Source organism: Lucilia sericata, unplaced genomic scaffold (assembly GCF_015586225.1).
Source record: "Lucilia sericata isolate MDLA Ls3-8-SP2 unplaced genomic scaffold, ASM1558622v1 Contig000009F_arrow, whole genome shotgun sequence".
NCBI lineage: Eukaryota > Metazoa > Arthropoda > Insecta > Diptera > Calliphoridae > Lucilia > Lucilia sericata.
This window is the reverse complement of record NW_023994049.1, coordinates 1,030,510-1,052,294: the sequence shown is the minus strand read 5'-3', so window position 1 is coordinate 1,052,294 and position 21,785 is coordinate 1,030,510.

Genomic DNA, 21,785 nt, shown 5'->3' with positions numbered 1-21,785 from the left:
AGAAATAGTTTTTTGTGATAGTGTGTAAATGCTTTTACAAGGCGCATCTAAAAAGGTGATGTCATTTTAACAGCAGAATGTTTATAATTCATGAAAATTTTTGTCTAAGGTGTCAAACTCCATATAAAAAAAATATTCTTTCACACAACCGATGATGTCAAACTCCATATATTAAAAATATAACAAATGAAAAAAACTTCACATAGTAATGGAATTAAATTAATACAGTAAAATATACATAGTTATACAAAATTTAATTTGTGATTTTCGTTTCTTATCACCATTGCAAATAACAAAATATACTATTTATGTACATTAGGGTGGCCCGCTTGTATGGACGAAAAATAAGGTGTCAATGTTCCCAACTAAAATTAAAGCTTAATTAATTCTAAGATACCATTTCTCAAAACTTTTGTCCTGGCGTCAATATTTGGTGAGCTGGATCAAAGGATAAAAAGGTCCTTTTTTGAGGTTTTTATGATTTTTTCACATTTCTTCCAAAGGAATGATATGAAATATTGGTATCATTAGAAAGATCCCTGAGAGACGCTTTAAATTGCATATCAGAAATTTTTCTGAAACTGCAAAAATAATCGAAATCTTCTAATTTTTCAGGAAATTTTCAGATTTTTTACATTTTAACACAGATGAATTTAAGATAATTCGTTAAAATTAATACATGACAATCCTCAATAAAATCTACGGAAATGTTTTTTTCCGTTTTTCAAAATGCAATCTAGAGCGAAGTTTATTTGAATTTATATACCCCTACTAGCTATACCCAGTGTGCTTTGCTACCCTAAAAATAGTATAAATAGAAACCGCACTTTACGATTTTTGAAGATTCTAGTTCTATTAGTTTCCCAGTTGTACGAATTTTTATTTTAATGCATGTGGGAGGTACCGTAGCTCCTTTTGATAGTCCACAATAGGGGTATGGTACTTCCCATGTTCACAAGAATGTGAAAATTCTTTGTGCAAAATTTTAGGATTCTAGATTCAATTATTCACATGTCAGAGTTGTTGGCGAAAAATTTAAGGATTTTAGTTCTTATAGTTTCCCAGATATATCTGAGAAACTATTAGAGGTAAAATGTATATAAATATACACATTTTTGTATTTAATTGATATGAGAGGTTTAAGAACCCCAAATGAATGTCCGCAAATTTTACCTCCAAATGTTCACTTTTATGTTAATTTTAATATTCTACCTCTAATAGTTTCCAAGAAAAATTAATTTTTTATTTAATTCATATGGGAGGTAATGTTAATGTGCCGTGTGCAAAATTTAAAGATTCCAGCTCCAATAGTTTCCAAAATAAACGATTTTTTGTATTTAATTCATATGGGAGGTGCCACGCCCCCCTATTGCTAGTCCGCTCTTTTTTGTCCTAAGTATTCTATTGTTGATTCTAAAGTAGCTCCGAAAAATTGGAGGACTCTAGCTGTTATATTTTCTTAGATATACTAATTTAAGGTTTTCTTTATATGGAGGGGCCACGCCCACTATAGCTAGTCCGCCGATTTTACGCCCATATGTTCATGTGGATGTCAAAGTTGTCCATACAAAATTTGAGAACTCTAGCTGTTGCTGTTTCTGAGATATGTGATTTTAAATACTTATTATGTATGTGGGCGTGGCACTTTGCCCATATGAAATTTTAAAATAAAAAGTAGCCTATAGTTCCTTCCAGACACACAGGAAGACACTGTCAAAATTTCAGGAAAATCGGTCCAGCCGTTTAGCAGTCTATAAAGTCCAAACAAACATAAATACAAACACACATTCATTTTTATATTATATTATACCATTATACCAAAACATTGCAAAATAATGTAAACAACACATACAAACCGTTATTCATAAAGCAAGTATAACAAACAAGTAGATGCTTAGATATAGATATGATCTATAGTAGAATAAAACCATAAAGTATTATATACCAATGTAAAGCTAATGAAATTGCGGGTATGTGGATGTACATATTATGTACGTTAGATAAATATAACTAGCACAATACCAGTGAGAAAATAGGATTAAAAATATTTAAATAAAATACAAAACATATCGAATTTCGAAAAACAGAAAAAACCATTTCGATGAAATTATATAAGGTTTATAATGTAATAATTTCAATTAATTACATTAAACAATATTATGTAAAAATTTTAAAAACTTAAAAATTTTCCGAAAAATTACGATATTACAAATTATTATGAGTTGTATACAAAATCGTCAAATCGTCGCACAAAGACTTTCATATGATACTTAATTTGCATATAGTCTATTTGCAAAAAATATGATAAAAATCATAAAAACCTTGAAAAAGGACCTTTTTATCCTTTGATCCAGCTCCCCAAATAGTGACGTCAGGACAAAAATTTTGAGAAATGGTGTCTTAGAATGAACCAAATTTTCATTTTCGGTGGGAACATCAGCAACTTTCATTTTGGGACATACCTAATGTACATACATACTTACGAAGACAATTTAAACAAGTATATTTTTTTATTCCAGTGTAAACTTTCGACATGATCACATTAAAATATCGCCATAAATTTTTAATATTTTTCTTTTATTTATTCGTATTAAACATTGCATCATGTGAAAATATAAATGACGTAGAAGATTTCGATAATGATTTGCTCGATCTTTGGAAGAGAAGGCAAAACAACAATACAAATGATATTTTGGAGGCGACTAAAATGTATAGAGAAATCGAAAGAAAACAAGCAGCATTATCTGAATTACACTACTCTACGCGTCGATACCTACGGGAGGAAAATGCAAATATGTTATCTGAAGTATTGAGTTCGAATGGATCTTTTATTCAGCTTGAAAAACTAAATGTCATCTACAAAACTCTAAGAAACAACTACGAGACCCCTCTGGTGGAGGACATATTTGAGGATGCTATTAAACAAGTTTACAACGACAAAGCTCCCCATAAATTAATTGATGATCTATTACAAATTTACAAATCTAATGAAAATGAATTTGAACTGATGGTAAGAACTCAGCTAATCTTAAACGCAATACACAATTCAAAGGGCTACTTCCATAATAAGTATCTGCAAAAATTTGCATTAACAATATTAGCAATTAAAAATAACGTTTTTTTCAATAACCTTGAAGCCCAACTGAAAAGTGGCGTTGAAAGAGCCATAGACCAGTTGCCTGATTATTTGAAATATTTATTGTTCAGGCCCTATTTTTGTATGTTAAATATTGAATCTTCTGAATTCCTTTACTCCGCTGTAAATAGTTTTGTCGATGCTAAAAGTCGTTATCTCTGGTTGTGGTATGATAAGAACAGTATTGATAGTACTGGTCATACGAAAGCTGATTTAGTTGAGGGGACGGCAACGAATTTGGACGATTTCAAAATAACATTATTGGGTACTACCTATAATGTCTACTATTATATGATGGAAAATTCTGATAACAAGATCGCTGGATATCCATCATACAATAGCAATCCATATAATCACATTTGGACTGTAAAATTTGTCGACGATAAAGTCATACTGTATCAAAATGATTATATAATGTGTTCCGTGGAGAGGTACGATCAAAGTCGTCGAAGTATAAATGGCTACAGGAATGTTACGGGTATTGATGCTGGAAATCCCAAGTGCCAGTGGAGTATTGGAACATGTAATCGACGTTAATTAAAGAATTCAACAACGAATACAATTATTCATATTAACATGTAAAATTTTTTTAATAAACAGATTGTGAAATTTTGCTTTATTGGAGATTATTTTTTATTGTCTGAAACATAGTATATATATATGTAAATAAAATCGTTGAATTATTTAGTTTTATATATAAATATGTACATTAATTAATACTAGAGTTCGCCCAGCGGTCGAAATTCGACCAGAACCAATGCTGGAAAAATTGCATAAATAAGCTAAAATAAAACCCTATTTTTGTAGTTCAAATCTGTGGTAAAAAATTAACTTTATTGATATTATCAAAGTGTATAATTTGCTTTGAATAATGTTTTCTTTTAGAAAATGTGATGGGTTTTAGTAAAACTTCCATCAGAAGTTTAAAACCTCAATTCTCAAAATTAGTTATACAACTTGTTTTACAAAAGTATTTCAACTATTTTAAAAATAATAAAAAATAACGAACATTTCTTCTATCGACTTATTATCCCCTACATATTTACGCATCTTTCACAATGCTGGAGTACTCTACTGTACAGTGTACACACCAGTAAAGAAATGTTAGCTGTTCAAAATACAGAGTTGAAATGTTCTAAATAATTTGTGAAAACAGTAAAAATATTTAAAATAAATAATGTCTTATCTAATTATAAATAAATTTTATTTGGATGTCATTAGTAGTCCATCCAACAGGTATATGTTGTATAAATTTTCCCTTATAACACTCGACAAAGACTTCAGCAGACATACATTTATTCAATTTTAATGTCTTCTAATAGAATTTAATAGTAGATATTCTATGAGGCCTTCTAATGGGCCTTTTATTAGCCTTCATATAGAACCGCATAACGATATGCATTGGCTTCCAATTACACACTGATTTTGTATATGCATAATAAGGCCTTAATTTCTCAAGTACTGTTTGAAAGAAAACATTAATAAACTATAAATTTCAGTCTTTTGTTAATATATGCAAGCTTTAATAGCAAGTAAATTAATAATAAACGATAAATTGCTAAGTACGGTTAAACACTCTTCATCCCAAAAGACATGATTTATATTTAGTAGTTTCAACTTGTATCTATTTTTATATAACAAATAACCATCACATATTCAACTTACAGTTTTCACTTTACACTACTATTTCCTAATTGGTTAGAATAGCCCAAAAAAAGAAGAATATCATCAAGTCCTCGCTGTGCTAAACCTGCATATAAGCGATATACATATCCATTTATTGCGGTGTATCATATACCGGCATGACCAACTAAACTTTACTTATATTTTTTACAGGCTATTTTTATTTCTTAATTCATTTCGTTAATCCATCATTTAAATCTTCCAAATCAATCAAAACTAATAATTATGTACCGCAATTCAGTATTTTTTTTAACTACAACATTTTGTCGTTATGTGGTATGTATTCTGAACTTCATTTCACCGATTTTTTTCGTTAAACATAATCGAAAAAGTAAAAAATAAATTAAAAGTTCACGTTAATAATTTTATATTTTAAAAATATTTCAATACATAACTTTTGACATTCTTATATTTTTCCGATATTTGTCTTTAAAATATTCTACGGTTGTTAAAAAGTTAGGGAAATTCGTTTATGTAACTGATATTTGTCATTACTTTTAGATATCAATACTTAAAATTAAAAAAAAAATTACTGAATTCCGGTACTGATGTCCTACCAATAATTTTCCAGTTCAAACACCAATATCAGTACATTGTTTGGCATTTCTTTAGGTGTCCCCAAGCATTATTTACGCATGTTTTTATATTCCCAGTTCGTTGTTTCCTCGGGAATGTCCTTCAATTTAACTATTTTGAAAAGTTTAAATAACGAAAAACTTCCAATCGAAAACTCTGAATATAAAACTGAAGTCCTACTTCTTATAAAAATATTCCTTTCGATTTGGTAACAATCGTAACGATATTATAACAAAATAGATCATTATCTCATTCACAACTTAGCACTTTACACAAAAATATAAAACAATAAAATCCTATTTTCGCATTACCTAAGCCTTATTAAAAACAACAACAAAAACAAATATCATGCAAAATACAAAAATCAAACAGCAACAGAGAAGTTAAACGTTTCTGCACTCTCCTCTCTTTTTTCAAAAAGCCGTGTTGTTTACTTTTTTTGTTTTGTTTCTTGCTTTGTTTGTTTTTAATTTCAAGAATACGTACGTGTGACTATTGTTTCTATGTATTAGTAACAACTTTAAACTCTTATAGCTCCTAAAATTCTGAACCGATCTCATTAATATATATATTGTGCACATCTGCGAACAAATACCTTTAAAATGATATAATTTTTGCCAAGATCAGATGTATACTGTAAGAGTAAAAGGGGTCACAAAAAATCGTCTTGCCTATTAATTATATAGATAAACTAGAGTTCGCCCCGCGGCCGAAATTCGACCGGCACCATTGAAGTAAAGATTTTATTCTTATACTGCAAAATAAAACCGTACTTTTATAGTCCAAATGTCTGAAAAAATTTATTACAATTGCTATTATCAATGCGTATAACTTGCTTTGATCAACGTATTCTTTTAGAAAATGTGATAAAATTTGGTTAAAATTCTGAAAGATGTTTAAAATCTAAGTTCTAAAATTATTTATGCAACATATTTTTCAAAAATATTTGAACATTTTTAAAAGCAAAACAACGAACAATCCTTTTTTCGATTTATTATCCCCTACATAAAAGTTCATAAAATCTTTGCAAAACTTACAATATGATATATTCATTCCTTACAATATGATATTGTCCTATGTTTAACAATCTGCCAATTCCTCCAGCAATCATCAATGCCCCTTGTCGTAAACAATGTCGAACCTGCCCAGCACTATTCCTTTGTAACCTGTAATAATATTCAACCTATATCTCTATATCCCAGCAAAAAAAAAAAAAGAAAAGACCTAGAGAAGTGATGATTTTAACACAGATTATTTATAGGCGGAATGTCTCTTTAATTTGATTCCAAATTCATTACTCCTGAAGTCATTCTCAAGAATAAATTTTTATAATATATTTTTTATAGTTATTTGGAAGTAAAATTGTAATTTTTTAAGAGGAATTAGAAAAGTACAAACCGCTAAAAATATTTTCAATAGGGCTGTAACAATTGAATTCGAAAAATCATTATTTGTTTATGAAACTATCCAAATTTGTTTTTTGGTTTTTATAGCTGACAGATAACAAAAACAAAAATAGATTAATATTCTCAAGAGCGCACAGAATCCAAACCTATAAGCTTTTTTTCAAAACTGGACATAGATTTTAATAACCAAAATTCAACGTATCTTCTGTGTTTTCATCTTTTGTAACTATGTTTTTCCGCAGAAGGTAGACTTGAAGTAGTCCTTCAGAAGTACATTGCAAATTACGATCTAACAAAATTTCATTTAAAATTCAATTTTTCAATTATTGCTATCAGGACTGTAAAAGGATTTCATTCCGATCAAAAGTGGAATTTTTTCCGGGTTTTTGTTTTTTGAATAAAATAAAAAGATCTTTTTTTGGAATGAAAGTTTTAAATTATTGTTTTTTTAAGTTTTAATAAATATCTTTACTTCCTTTTATAAGGCATTCTATTAGCTTTCGCATAGAAGTGCATAGGCAAGAGAGATCTTGAAACAGGGATAGATTCTTGTATCTGGAGATAAGACTAAGATTTAGTTATTATTTAATTTTTCATAATTATTTAAGTAATACTATAAATTCCAGCCTTATATTAACATATGTATGTATGTAAGTTTAATTGCAAGTAAAAGAATAATAAACGATAAATTGCTAAAGGTGGTATTAGACGACATGTATTTTACTCTAATACCACCTTAAGAAAGGGCAGTCATCAACCATAATTTATATTTGACCCGTTTCAACATTTTTCTATTTTTATAAAACATATACATGTAAGCAACCGCCTTTTTCCTAATTGGTTAGAATAACCGGAAAAAGAAGAATATCATCAAATCCTCACTGTGCTAAACCTACGTATTAGCGATATACTGATTCATTTATTACGGTGTATCATGTACCGACATGACAAACTAAACTATCCTACTTATATTTTAAAAGGCTTTGTTTTTGTCCATCATTAAAATCTTTAAAATCAATAAAAACTAACATTTATGTAGAATTGTTGTCCCACCAATGTTTCCCAGGTCAAACATCATCATCCTCTTGTATCTTACATCATTAATATAATATATCATTATTACATTCAAAATTTATCACTTTACACTTTTAAAAAATAAAAAACAATAAAATCATATTTTCGCTTTGTCTAAGCCTGTCTGTAAACTTATTAGTTTAAAAAATCTTATTAAAAACAACAAGAAAAATATCATTGCAATTTGCAAAATACAAAAATAAACCATCAACAGAGAAGTAACTTGTTTTTACACTCTCCTCTCTTTTATGAAAAAACAGTGTTGTTGTTTTGCTTACTTATTTTGTTTTATATTTTTTAATTCAAGCACATGTTTGTGTGATTGTGTATTGGTAGAAACTTTAAACGCTTATATTTCCGAAAATACTGAACCGATTTTGATCATATATAGATTCTGCAGTGAGGCTCGCGAATCTGCATTCATCAAAAAAAGAATCAACAAAATCGGTCAAGTAATAGAGCCGGAAAATGTTCCCAATCGTTTTGGCTTTGCGTATTAATATATATGATGATGATGATGATATCTACATATTTAAAAACTAGCCAAAATTGGTACTCAATTATCCGAGAAAATTGATTATACAGAATGCGGTCCCGAATATTACGGAAAATCGAGGTTCCACTTTATTAAATTTTTTCTGAGTTGATTGTTAGGTTCCCAAAAAAGTGCAAGGGCCCCAAAAATCAAGGTTTATTTTCAAAAATTTTACCAGTACTACTGAAGAAAGATACAAAATTAAATCTATTTTCTTTCAAAATTTCGATATATAGAAAAAAAAAACAAGTGAGAGTGTTATATTCGGCTGTGCCGAATCTCATATACCCACCACCAAACTGTATGCCTTAAAAGGAATGATCCCCTATAAACATCGAGGTTTGCTCATCAAATTAACTGAAGAGGACCTTATATGAGAGATAGGGTTAATAATTCACCGTTTTTCATAAAATTTTTTTAGACCCATTTTGGTTCATACAAAACATCATTACATTAAATATCACTTCCCGACACTTTCCGCATGAAATTCGGAAGGAAGATTTACGTTCCTATAAATGTTTCTTATATAAAATTTCATAACTGTTCACGTATTTTTAATTCAGCAAATATCGCTAAAGTAATTTTCTTATGGACCGATCCTCAATACATTTGGTAGAGAGGTTTTCCCTCGTATAAAACATACGTGTGTCGAATTTCATCACTTTTCTGGTATTTTTAAGCCAGTAATGTGGTGTGGTTGGTTGTTTTTCGGGGGTCCACTTGAATGGGGGTTATCCGAAAACGTGGACCGATATTGTCCATTTTCAATACCAAACAAACCTTACCTATAGAGAATATTTGTGGAAAATTTCAATCCTCTATCTCGTTCCGTTCGACTCTATCGTGCTTTCAACAGACAGACAGATGGACAGACATGGCTAGATCGTCTTAGAATTTAATAAGGACCCAGAATATATATATATACTTTTGTGGGCCTATGACCAATATTTCGATGTTTTACACACGGAAAGACAAAATCAATATACCCCAATCTTTTTTGATGGTGGGTATAATAAAAATTGTAAATTAACCATCGGACATAGCCCTTTTTGTCAACAAATTGTTAAAATAAATAAAATTTGGAGTTTGATCTCCTCGCGTATTTTGGGGACATTATGATCCCTATGGCTATTACTATTGCCAATGTTCCAGGAGCATCTGCTATTATCTTCAACTGTAGCTTTTTTGTAGTTTTTCAACATTAGGCGATTATTTAGCCAGTGCAATTGGACTGACTGAATTTTAATTTCGGCAACCTTGGTGCGTCCATATTTAATTTCAATATATTTTATATGGCTTGAATTTTAATATTGATTATCTGTATTAGGGAACAATTTTCTCATGTTATAGTAACCCTGTAGGATTTTGTGAGTTAACTAAAAATCAAATTAACTGTTTGCCAACTTATTATGACTAGCTTCAAAGTAACTCAAAAATTATCGAGAAAATGAACAAACATTTTAATAAAATTTTAAATAAAGAAGTAAGAGTTTTATATTCGGCTGTGCCGAATTTCAACTAGCTCCTCCCGGGTGGACTCTATCGTGATTTCAACAGACGGACGGACATGGCTAGATCGTCTTAGAATTTAATAAGGACCCACAATATATATACTTCTGTGGGTCTATGGCCAATATTACAAATGGAATGACAGAAACAATATATTCCCCATCTTTTTTGATGGTGGGTATAAAAATAAAATAGAAACTCATAACAAATTTGTCAAACAATTTGTATAGAAAAAATTAAATTATGAACATGAAAATTATTTTTAGCAATGGAAAATGAATTTATTATTAATAAATTAACATTTTGAGGAATATAAGACATAAGATATTGTAGTATATAGATATGAAATGTTGCTGCATATAGATTGCATTTATAATCAGTAATAATTTGGTAAAAATAGTATAAAAATATAAGAAAATTGCACAAGTAATTCACAGCTGATCTTTTATTTATGCATTGGAAGCTTACTCATCATGAAGTAACTTCTGGTTAACTGAAAGTGATGTATAGAGAGTGAGTACTGACTCGTTCCTATAACATTACATTGAAAAACTGAATAGTATTTTAGTTTTTGTCACCTCTGACTCATTTGTGGTTAACCATAAGTTTGTTTTTAGTTAACTCAAAATCCTACTGGTAAATGTCAGGTGAGTAATATGTAGTAGTAATATGTATGTAGTATCCATATGTACATATCGTCACCTGAAACGCGAACGACTCTAACTAACCAAAAATTCAAAATCGATTTTATTGTTGATTCTAATGTAAACAAACAAATGTCCACACCAAAAATTGGGCTCCTCCGACCAAAATTCGATTTTATTGACAAAAAACAAAAGCCCCTAACTACAAAAACAATTAAATATTAAAGGTAAAAAATCCCATTTAAACATTTTTATATACGCCATTGTCAACTATCATAACAAATGATAGGTTTCACTATTAAACAATTTGTTTATTTACAAGAAATAAATCGCGTCGATAGAAACAAACTTTTCAATTTAAATAATTTTTTGCTTCTCCTGTAAAATTTTAAAAATGTTAGATAGGGCCGTTTGCGTTTTAGGTGACGATATATATGTATAAAAAATAAGTAAATACAAGGTTCCTTTAAGAATACATTAAGTGTACAAATAATTCAAATGTCTATGTGTGTTTGTAATTATTATTCTTGGTGGCATTTAAATGAGTTCAAAGTTCGTCGACCATAAATAACACATGCTTGTAATTGTAATTTGAGTTACATAATTTATTCATTAAATACTTTCACAAACAGCAAGTCCATCACTTAATAAGAATGTTAATAAAATCGTAATTAGTGTACTTTATGTTATTGAAGTTTGGCTTTAATCAGGAATCTTAAATGGCTTTCCGCATTCGATTTTTATAAGTAATACATATTTACATTTTCAAAACGAATGAATTAATATACTAATCGAGTATTCATTTATAATTAAAATGTATTTTAAATATTTTTTTACTTTTTCAATAAACCTTAATACATTAAGAGCTCGTTGATTGGATTGTCGAAAAAATAATTTTTAAAATTTGAGAAAAATATTTTAAATATTGAAAAAACTTCGTTATCTGGCTGGGAGCAATGGAAGTTTACATATTATATTCCCGATATTCATTGAAATTTATTGTAAATTTCAACAAAAGTCAAGCATCAACACAAGGTAATTTTTGATTCTAATCGATAATTAAAATGATTGTAACAAGGTCACTAGTAGATGATATCGCTCATTTACTACAAGACTTAGTGAGCATAATCCAAAATTCGATTTTTTTGAAGTGAGGTCTGCAAAACATGCGTCATACTAAAGTCTTTCATATAGATTTATCAAATTTCAAATATATCCATTATTTTCTGTGTGAGATGAAATTTTTTTCGTAAACGTAAAAACTTAAACTGAAGTTTTCACTAATATTAGATAATTAAAAACTAAATCTAGATAAGAAACGTATTAATCTCTACTATCTGAATCTGGTTTAATTTTTGAAATCCTTTCATTTGTTTAAAAGTTATTTAAAAAATAGTAAAATGACATTAAACATTGAAAGCCATTTTTTTCGAGACGACGTTTTTTGGATTATACAATATACAGTGGTTTAAAGTCAATCTCGTACACTCCATAAAAAATTTATTGGTAGTTTTAGTAATAAAATAAATCATTATTTGATACAAAAGAAAAGGTTAACAAAAATTTAATATAAATTTAAGAAAGTACATTTAAAAGTCAAAGTCGTACATCATTAACTATATAATAAAAAAAAGTCCATCTGTATGAAGACGCTTAGATTTAATCACCGTCTCTTACCTCTTAGACATGCTTTCCATTAACTTGCGACAAAAAGTCGGTTAAATTTTTCCCATTTCTCGGCAAGAACAAATTTTAATTCTCGTTTAGACGAAAAGTACAATGGCTTCTGTCAAAAATTTTAGGTATTTCGCGAAGAGATTTTTCCTCTTTGTAAAGTTTTATTGCTAAAACTCATTTCAATTTTTTGATACTATTCTCCAATTATACATTCAACCCATACATCGGTAGAGAGTAAAAAATAAGTTCTCTTACAGGTTTTTATCGTTTTTTATACATGTGTAAGCATACAAGCGTGTGAAATTAAGAGTGCAAGAAGGCTCTAAACAAAGCTCTTTGCCGATTAGGGACTTAACGTCATTGTTAGACATATTCTTTTGATGAAACTTATACCGTACAAGTACTTATACCGTACAAGTATGAATGGAAAAGTCAGTCGATTGCCATTTACAGATCGTGGATCTAGAGCAACAGAACTTTTAGAAATTGTTCATTCCGACTTATGTAGTCTTATGGAGTAAGTTTCCTTTAGTAGTTCTAGTTGTTTATTGAGTTTTTGGATACTTTCTAAAGTCAAAATAGCAAGTTGTTGGAATATTTTAAGAACTTAAAAAGCTTTTAGAGAATCAGACTAGTGGAAATATAAATAAGTTTTGCATACTGATAATGGTACTGAGTCAATCGACGAATGAATGAAATTATTACTTCTTTCGGAGCAAAACTCGTTTACCTTGTGAAGATCATGAGATCATGAGACGTAAGCCAACTTCGAAACATTTAAATGATTTTGGTTGCATGTACATATACAATTTTACAATCCGAATGAAAAAGGAAAGAAGTTAGAATTTCACCGAAAACATATCTGACTACAGACAAGAGCTCTTAACAACTTGCGATAGCTTACTGAAAGATGCAAGCAATGTTATTTCCATGCTCAAGGAATCCGTTAACCAACCAAAATATGATGAGAGCCTAATAAAGTTAATATGAAAGAAATAGCAGACAAGGATCTTAAAGATGAAGTCAAAACAAAGATCATGATGCTCCTATTTGAATAGAAAAAGAAACAAAGACAATTAAATGTGAAAAATTTAATTATGAAAATACATTTTATTATATAAATTTGTGTTACAAAAATTAAAAGTAAAATTTATTGATAGATTCTTCTTACTTAATGGAAGAATGTCTAAACTACAAAAATCGGTGATAGTTGTAGAATGCTATTCTTCGAAATTTCTAAGTATGAAATTGTAAGGGGCACAACAAGCCAAAAATTGATATCTTTAAAGAAAATTTTAAGTCTGTTTGCTAGTATGCCGAATTTATTTTCCACGACTCGACGTGTTCGCGACAAATTATAAATCAATACTGTATTTTCCTTATCTTGTCTTTGGCTGTCTGGCTTTAAGATTCTTGAAGACAATGTAAAGGCATCGTCGGAAACTTATATACAATATTTTAACACGTATTTTCTGAAACAAAAGTTTCTATGTGTAGACATTAAGGAAACTTTAAAAGAGAATTAAGAAAAAGTTTCTCAACCAAAGTTTCTGTGTGTGGACCGGCACTAAGTTCTTCGTTTTCAGGGAAGTTCAGAAAAAATTTGTAATGGCATTACCGATAGTGGATGCATTAAAAGCGGCAGCGTTGCTTGCTCTGCCATTGGTGCCTACATCTACCATTATAAACCCATAATTTGGGTCTACTAAATATTGCTAAAGTTCATTCGAAAATGCATTATTATTTTAAAGAAAAACGGCTTTACATTTTCGGTAAAACATTTTGAGAACTTTTATCTAACAAATATTTAGTAAAATTATTAACGGTAATAATCGAATCACCATTTACATTTCTGAGCACATTTTCAAGATCCTTTAAATTGTTTGAAAAAGCAATATTGGGTTTTTTGAGTCCTCCTTTGAAAATTCGGTTGACCCAATTGAAGCCTTCTTCGTTATTTGTTGATTCCGAATTTTTTAGTTTTAATTTTTGAATTATATACCCTGCTACATATTCTAATGCATCATCCTCAAAACAATCAAAATCGTTTTCAATTACACTAGTCAATTCATCCTCCTGCTTTTTCCAATTCTTCAATATTTTCATTGGTGTATTGCAAACATGATTTTTCAAATGGGAATTTGTCAGTTTCATCAGTTCATTGGTTTTGGCTGTTAATAAATATTTCATTAAGATATACAAATATTTATATAAATAAACATGTATTTCATTTACCTAGTAAATATTTTCGAAACCTATAAATAAATTGTATGGGACTTGGGTGGTCGTCAAGACCACAATATCCTGATTGAGGCGGCTTATTATAATATACTCAATTGAATGTTTTCTATTCAAATATTGGTAAAATTCTTGAAAAGATTTATTAGTAATTTAACACCTTTTGAAATTGAATAATAGATTTTTTCCTGGTATAATTACTTCACTCATTAATGAGGTCATTGTATTAAGTATATTGTTTTGTACATCAATTTTATTCCCATACGGATAATATATAAAATCATTTATTAATATTTTTGAATAATATATACCTGTTTCAAGAAAATGATTCCTTATCAGTTTAATAAGATGTGGAGGGTCGGCAAATACAAAAATAGGCTTTTCTGGGTTTGTTGGATTTTCAAAACAGTGTAAACAAATTTTGTAATGAAAATGAAGAACTAAAAAAATCTTACTTGTATTTATATTAAGTTCCTTTAAAAGAGATTGATTTGTAGGCCCCATATCACAACTTCAAATGCTGCATTTTAATGTAGTAATTATTTTGTATAGTAAATTTTTATCCATTTTTGTGTAAAAAAAAATTGTTTCCAAAACGTATACAATCAGTACTGGGATCATGTGCATATGCAAATTTCACCTTCATTTCGTCAAAACAAACAACACAAATCTTTTCAATAGGCGAAAGAAATTCCTCTTTCATTAGTGTTATTAAATTAGTTTGAAAGCCTTCACGAAACTGAAGTTTTCTTGCCCATCAGTTTAGCGTATTTTCTGAAAAACTTGTATTTAAGTGTTTTATTTTCTTCCATTATACTACATTTTAATAATTCATCACTAAAATTGTAAATATAAGTACACTGTTTGTACACTTGTATCCACATATGTATAATGAATCTGTACTAACATTCGTCAAATTTCGGACCCCGTTAATATTGATTGTATCATTTGCATTAAAATACGAGTTTGGAATTTGTGTAGGGCCTTAATTTAGTATTTAATTTGATATCGGCATTAATAAACTATTTAATAAAATGCATTTGTGTTCTTACTTTTTCTTTCTAAAGATATTGGAATTTGAAAATAGCTTGAGGAGTGAACATTAGCGGTATTATAATAGTTTTCCATTGTTTCATTTGCATCAAAATACGGGGTTGAAATTTGTATAAGGCCTTAATTTGACATTTTTAATATGCTATCGAGATTATTACGTTATTTAATTAAATTTATTTATCTTCTTAATTTTACTTTCTAAAGATATTGGAACTTGAAAATTGCTTGAGGAGTGAGCAATTGGGCTGACGTCCAAAACAAATTGGGCTGACTTCCAAACTAATACAAAGTTTAAACACAATTTCACTGCGGTATTTAAATCTTGTACACATGTAAAGTTTCAAAACATTGCAACGATGCTTTGTTTATTTTCATATTCTAAAATATAGAAGATGCAAAATATTGTTCAGCAAATAATTTTAACAAGCATCAACTTTAAAACTGATGCGCTGATTGCCATTTCGCTGCGTTTCTAATACTTGTCGATGACGTTTTGAAACAGTATGCATTGTCAATGTTTTGTACTGCGGCGTTATGAAACACTATACTTTGTTCGTATACAAAGCAACTGACGTTTTGGAAGTCAGCCTTGCAGTACTATCATCAGAGACTGAAAATAACGGGTCCACTTTGTTTTTATAAGGTTAATTGCTGTGATCACCATTTATAATTGTGTTTTTGCAGTTTATCACAGAGAGTGGTTGAGAGAAACCGAAAAGAAATACAAAATAACTCGCTACAATTGATTTTTATTTTGTAAACATTTTTGAAAAGATTTGCTTATGATTTTTATTTTTAAAAGCAAAACAATAAATCGCAAATGTAAATACACTATTAGGACACACATACTTTCTTCAGAAATCATAGCAAACAACAACAATGTACTCTCCCACTCTCGTATAAGCAAGAGAAAAGAGGAATGCAAGAACCAAGTGCTCAGCCAAAAACATAAGTAACAAAACAAAAGTAGTAAAGGTTATAGTAAACCATTTAAGTAAAAATCATTTTATAACTGTTATTCTGAGTGATTTATTTTAAAAAACAAAAATAAATCACAATTCAATCACTTTGGTTATGTGGCCCAGTTATTTTCAGTCTCTGACTATCATACTTAACCTTTGTTAAACAGTTGAGCCTTTCTATGTTGCAAGAACACATAGGAGCTTTCTTTTGGTGTTGAGTTTTAAAGATTAAAATGTATTAATTTCGCATACTATACAAACTTAACTTTTAAAACTTTATCTAACGAGTATATGTATACAAGAAATTTAATGGCAAAACTACTACTTTTCCGTTATGTATATTGTGGGATTTGGATTTGTTTTTTTTTAAGTTTGTATCAAAATCAGATACTTATTTAACTTCAACACTATACTTGATGAAATTAGCGTTCCTAAAATCAAGTATTTTATAAAATTAACTAGTGATACAAAATATACTACAATATTCAAAGAATCTACTCAATCTACTTCGTTAAGGTAATATTATGAGTAAAAACCATCCATTGATTTTGCTCGAAAGACAATATGTTTGCCATCTTAAAATGAATAAAACGTTAATTTTACATACATATTACTTATTGACATACTTCGGGGTGCAAGTTGCCGTTTAAACCCAAACACACGGGAAGAGAATGTTGGTTAAAAGTCTGAATCACGATAAAGTCTATAATTAATACCGAACTGTCGAGACAACAGATACCATGTCAGGGTATATTTAGGGTTCTATCCACAGCACACTTACCATAGTATTTGCTCTGTGAGTGAGAAAAATGTCTTTGGCTTATTTGAAGAATTCGTATTTTGATCTACTGATGTATCCGCTGTCTTTTCGGCAATATCAGCGAACTTATTCAGAAATACAAAGTTCTCCTTTCATAAATCTTCCAACGATTTTGGATTTAAACCACAGTGCATATCGAAGCGTCCTCTCCAATAACTGGGAAAAAACATAAATGACAATCATGACGAGTAAGTGAAAGTACATATTTTAATGTTAATATCTTTTAATTGAAAATTAAAAATATTTAATTTATTATTTACAATCTTTTTGACAAATGAATGTGGGGAACTTTAACAGGTGGTATCATGATAAAAATATGAAGGTAGTGTCATTTCTCTCTCTCAAAAAATTGTTTGAAGTTTACTGGTATTTTTGAAATTTAGCTTTTTATAAACAAATAAAAAAGGCGTTGCCACTTTTAGTAAATGGGAAAATATTTATTGGAAATTATTATAAGAACCTGTAATGAAAAAATGAAGTCACAACAAGTGATGTTTTGAATAATAATTTATCTGAAGCAAAGTATATTTAAATGTTTGACCTTTTTAGCGAATCCCAATTTAATAAAAGACTTAAATCAAATTTTGTAAAATATTTTATTGTGTCGTAATTTTTTTAATCTTTTTATTTGCGTGGTCATTTTTACAATTTTTTAAATTTCTATTTAAAATCGAATTTTAAAGAAAGTTCTGCCCTAAATAACATCTTTTAGCTATTTTCTCATCTAATAATAAATTTGACATGGATATTAAAATACTCATAAAATTTGGATTAGTATTTAAAGAATTACCATTAAATTTAATAAAAATCTGATTTAAGTTTTCAATTTTTGGCAAAAATTCGTTATTTGGCTTATAAAGACCACCTTCAGATTTTAAGTTAATGTACGTGTAATTTTGATCACATTTTTCGAAAGTTTGGAAACCAAATTCTTTTAAGCCCATTTTTGAAATGAAATACCCCGCAAAATTTTCTAACCCATCCATTTCAATGTCATTGAAATTGTTGAGATCTTCCAAAAAGTTTTCAGATTCTTGCTGCTCTATAATCTGTAAAAAATGTTAAGTTTAAGAATAAAAAATACATATAAATTATTTGTCTCTAGTTGCTCTTCTTGACATATAGGTATATGTCAATGAATGGTTAAAAATACATTAATATGTTATATGTTATACCTAGAAGATAACTTCTTAATCTATATTTAAATTCAAGCGGGGATGGGTGGTCATGCAACCCACCTTTTGCACGTATAGCACTAAAGAAGTTTTCCATGCAATCTTGATTTAACTTTTATGTTAAAATATATTTACATCCGTACATCTGTTCCACATATTTTAGCAACTGTGGCAGTGCATTATTATTTTGCAAAATTGCTCGCTGGAAGGGTAAGAAGTTGCCTCTATGACGGGGTGGAAAAAAATTAAGTACAATTTCGCTCATTGAATTCAAAACTTGGTTTTGCTCTGCCAGCGATAACCCATAAGCCTTGCTTTTTGAGCTGTTCTTGAATTAAATATATCGAACCAATCGTTGATTGTCTGGAAAATTTCAGCACACAACACAAAGTCGTCAGCATCTCTGCATATGCCTAGTTGTGCACATCTGATAAATGCCGTTGCATTAGTGTGTGAGAACAATTTTGTGGCATTTTTAACTTTTTGTCTCGCTGTAAGAGAAAGATTAGTTTTCTTAGTTCGCTAATAACCCAAGAGACAAACAAAAGTCCTAAAAGTTATGACCTTTTTGTTGAAAAGGGACAACATAAACTAAAAATGTTGTCAAAAATATAACTTTAAACTGCCTGCTACTTTCACATTCAACATATCTACAGAAAAATTCTTTGTTATATTAAGGTCGGAATTGCTTAGAGATAAAAGTTCTTTCACCATATACACTATCGGACAAAATAAAGTGCAAAAGTGCCTATGCAGTATTTTTTCATTAAAAAACTTGTGAAATGATTATGTTATATAAAAATTAACTTTTAATTCATTTAGGTAGTACAAAATACTATAAAAATAATAATAAAAAAAATTATTTTACTTCACATTTTTCTATTTGACTTAAAAAATTAAACTAACATCATTATTTTGTTGGACAAAATAAAGTGTAAATTTTATGTTATATTATTTTATATATGACATATAAAAAAATTTAATATTTTGTTGCTCCTCCTTTATTAAGTATTACCTCCTTAAGACGTTTTGGCATACTTAGAGCCAAATTGTTTAAGACATTATTTGGAATCGCATTCCATTCCTCCTGCATCCTTTCCCAAAATAAATTGATGTTTCTCCGGGATTCTAACGGAATTTTGTCATCTAGAACAGTCCACAAATGTTCTATTGGATTCAGGTCGGGGCTCCGAGCAGGCCATTCCAATTGCTCGATATTATTTTCTTTAAAAAAGTTTTTTGCCACCTTGCTCGTATGCTTGGGGTCATTATCTTGTTGAAAGATGAACTCCCCCAAGCCCATATCTTCTGCACTACTCCTTAAATTATCTTTCAAAATGCCTACGTAATGCTCCCCAGTCATTTTTGAATCGATTTTTACAAGTCTACCCGCTCCCCCGGCTGAGAAACAGCCCCATACCATAAGACTTCCACCACCATGTTTAACCGTGTGGGTAATATTTTTCGACTTCAGTCTTTGGGAAGGCTCGCACCATACACGTTGTCGACGTTTTGTATTTTTTAATTCAAACTTAGATTCATCTGACCAAATAATTCGATTCCAAAACGATTCGGGCATATTTACGTACTTTTTTGCAAATTCTAGTCTCTTTCTTATATTAGCAGCACGCAACAGGGGCTTTTTCTTCGAATAGAAATTTCTTAAGCCAGTTTGGTTGAGTCTCCTTTGAATCGTACTGCGTGAAATATTTAATTTTAATTCTTCTTTAACCATTCTAGCTGATATAAAAGGATTTTTTTTCGCTAGAATTGCAATATGGCCATCATCTTTTTTTGTAGTCTTTAATTTTCTTCCACAGAACTTCTTTAAACTTTCGTTTGACTTTCTTATTTTGTACATGTTTACTATATTTCGTGCTCCTGATAATGAAATTTTATATCTTTTGGCCAATTCCTTGAATTTCATCCCATTTTCACGATCTTTTACCAATAAATCTTTAATTTCTGTGGACAAAGGCTTCATTTTGGCCGTCTGGTAAAATTGATTAATTAAATGTTAATTTTAACCATTTGATCAGTTTCTAATATAAAAAACTTTAATGTATTTTGAAAAAAGAGATATCATAAATTAACTTACCTTTTTATTTTTAAAAAATTTTTGGAAAAAAAGTTAAAATATTTTGCACCAAAAATTACACTTTATTTTGTCGCACTTATATTTTACTTGCCTTTAATATTTTGTCCTATGCACATAAAAAGAAAGACTGACCTAAATAATTTTGCTTGTAAAATATAAATAATATAATTATCTATAACGGGATATCAAAAAACAATTATCTACTTTCTCTTTTACACTTGATTTTAAGAGAAAATTTGTGATCATACTCTTTTACACTTTATTTTGTCCGATAGCGTATTTTGTTAACAATTTACACTTAAACATAAAGCCACTGTCGATAAAATGATTCCGCAGCAATTTAATTAGATGTGGTACATCAGCAAACACATATACTAATTTATTACCATCGGAAGGATGCGTAAAGTAGGGCTTAGACGATGAAATGTCCACATTTGCTGATTTTCTGGCCCTAAGTCACTTACTGCCGCAATAATAATAATAATAACACCTCTTTTTTCATTTTAAAGTTGAAGTTGAAAAAAATTGGCTGCTTCCAGCTAGCTCTTAAGCCAGGTTCCATGATAACTTGTACCATTCGTTGAGGTTCTAATATAATATAATTTTTTCCGGTCGTCGGCATTTCATCTCATCGAATTATATGACACACAATTTTTCTTCCAATGTTATATCAAAAGCTCCCATCTGGCATATGATTTGACTTTGTATTCCAGGCTCGACATGTATTATAGAGCCCCATTTGCGGAGTGTTGCAGGTGATGGTAAAGGGTGACCTTTTCTGCGTAGTAGCTTATAACAACGTGGGCCTGCAGCATAAATTCTTATTGCTTCTGAGATATCTTCTTTGTTATATCTTAGATTTTTTGGAGTCAAAATATTTTCTTGTTTTTGTAATGTGGAAATTTGAAGCTCTAAAGTTGCGACTTTTTGTTTAAGATCGCGAATTTCGTTATCTGCCAAAGAACTAGTGAAGCGGTAGTCTTCGAGTAAAACGCTATATAATGTTTAATATGAAAATATGTAATTGTAACCAGTAGTATTAAATGGTGAAATGACTTACTCAGTTTTAGTAGCAATACTTTTCTTGAAATTGCTGATGGATTTTCATTGTTTCTAAATTGTATATTTGCAATTAAAAGAAAAACATGAAAGGTAGTAGTTATATATTCGCTTTGCTATATATAATACCTAGTTTAGTA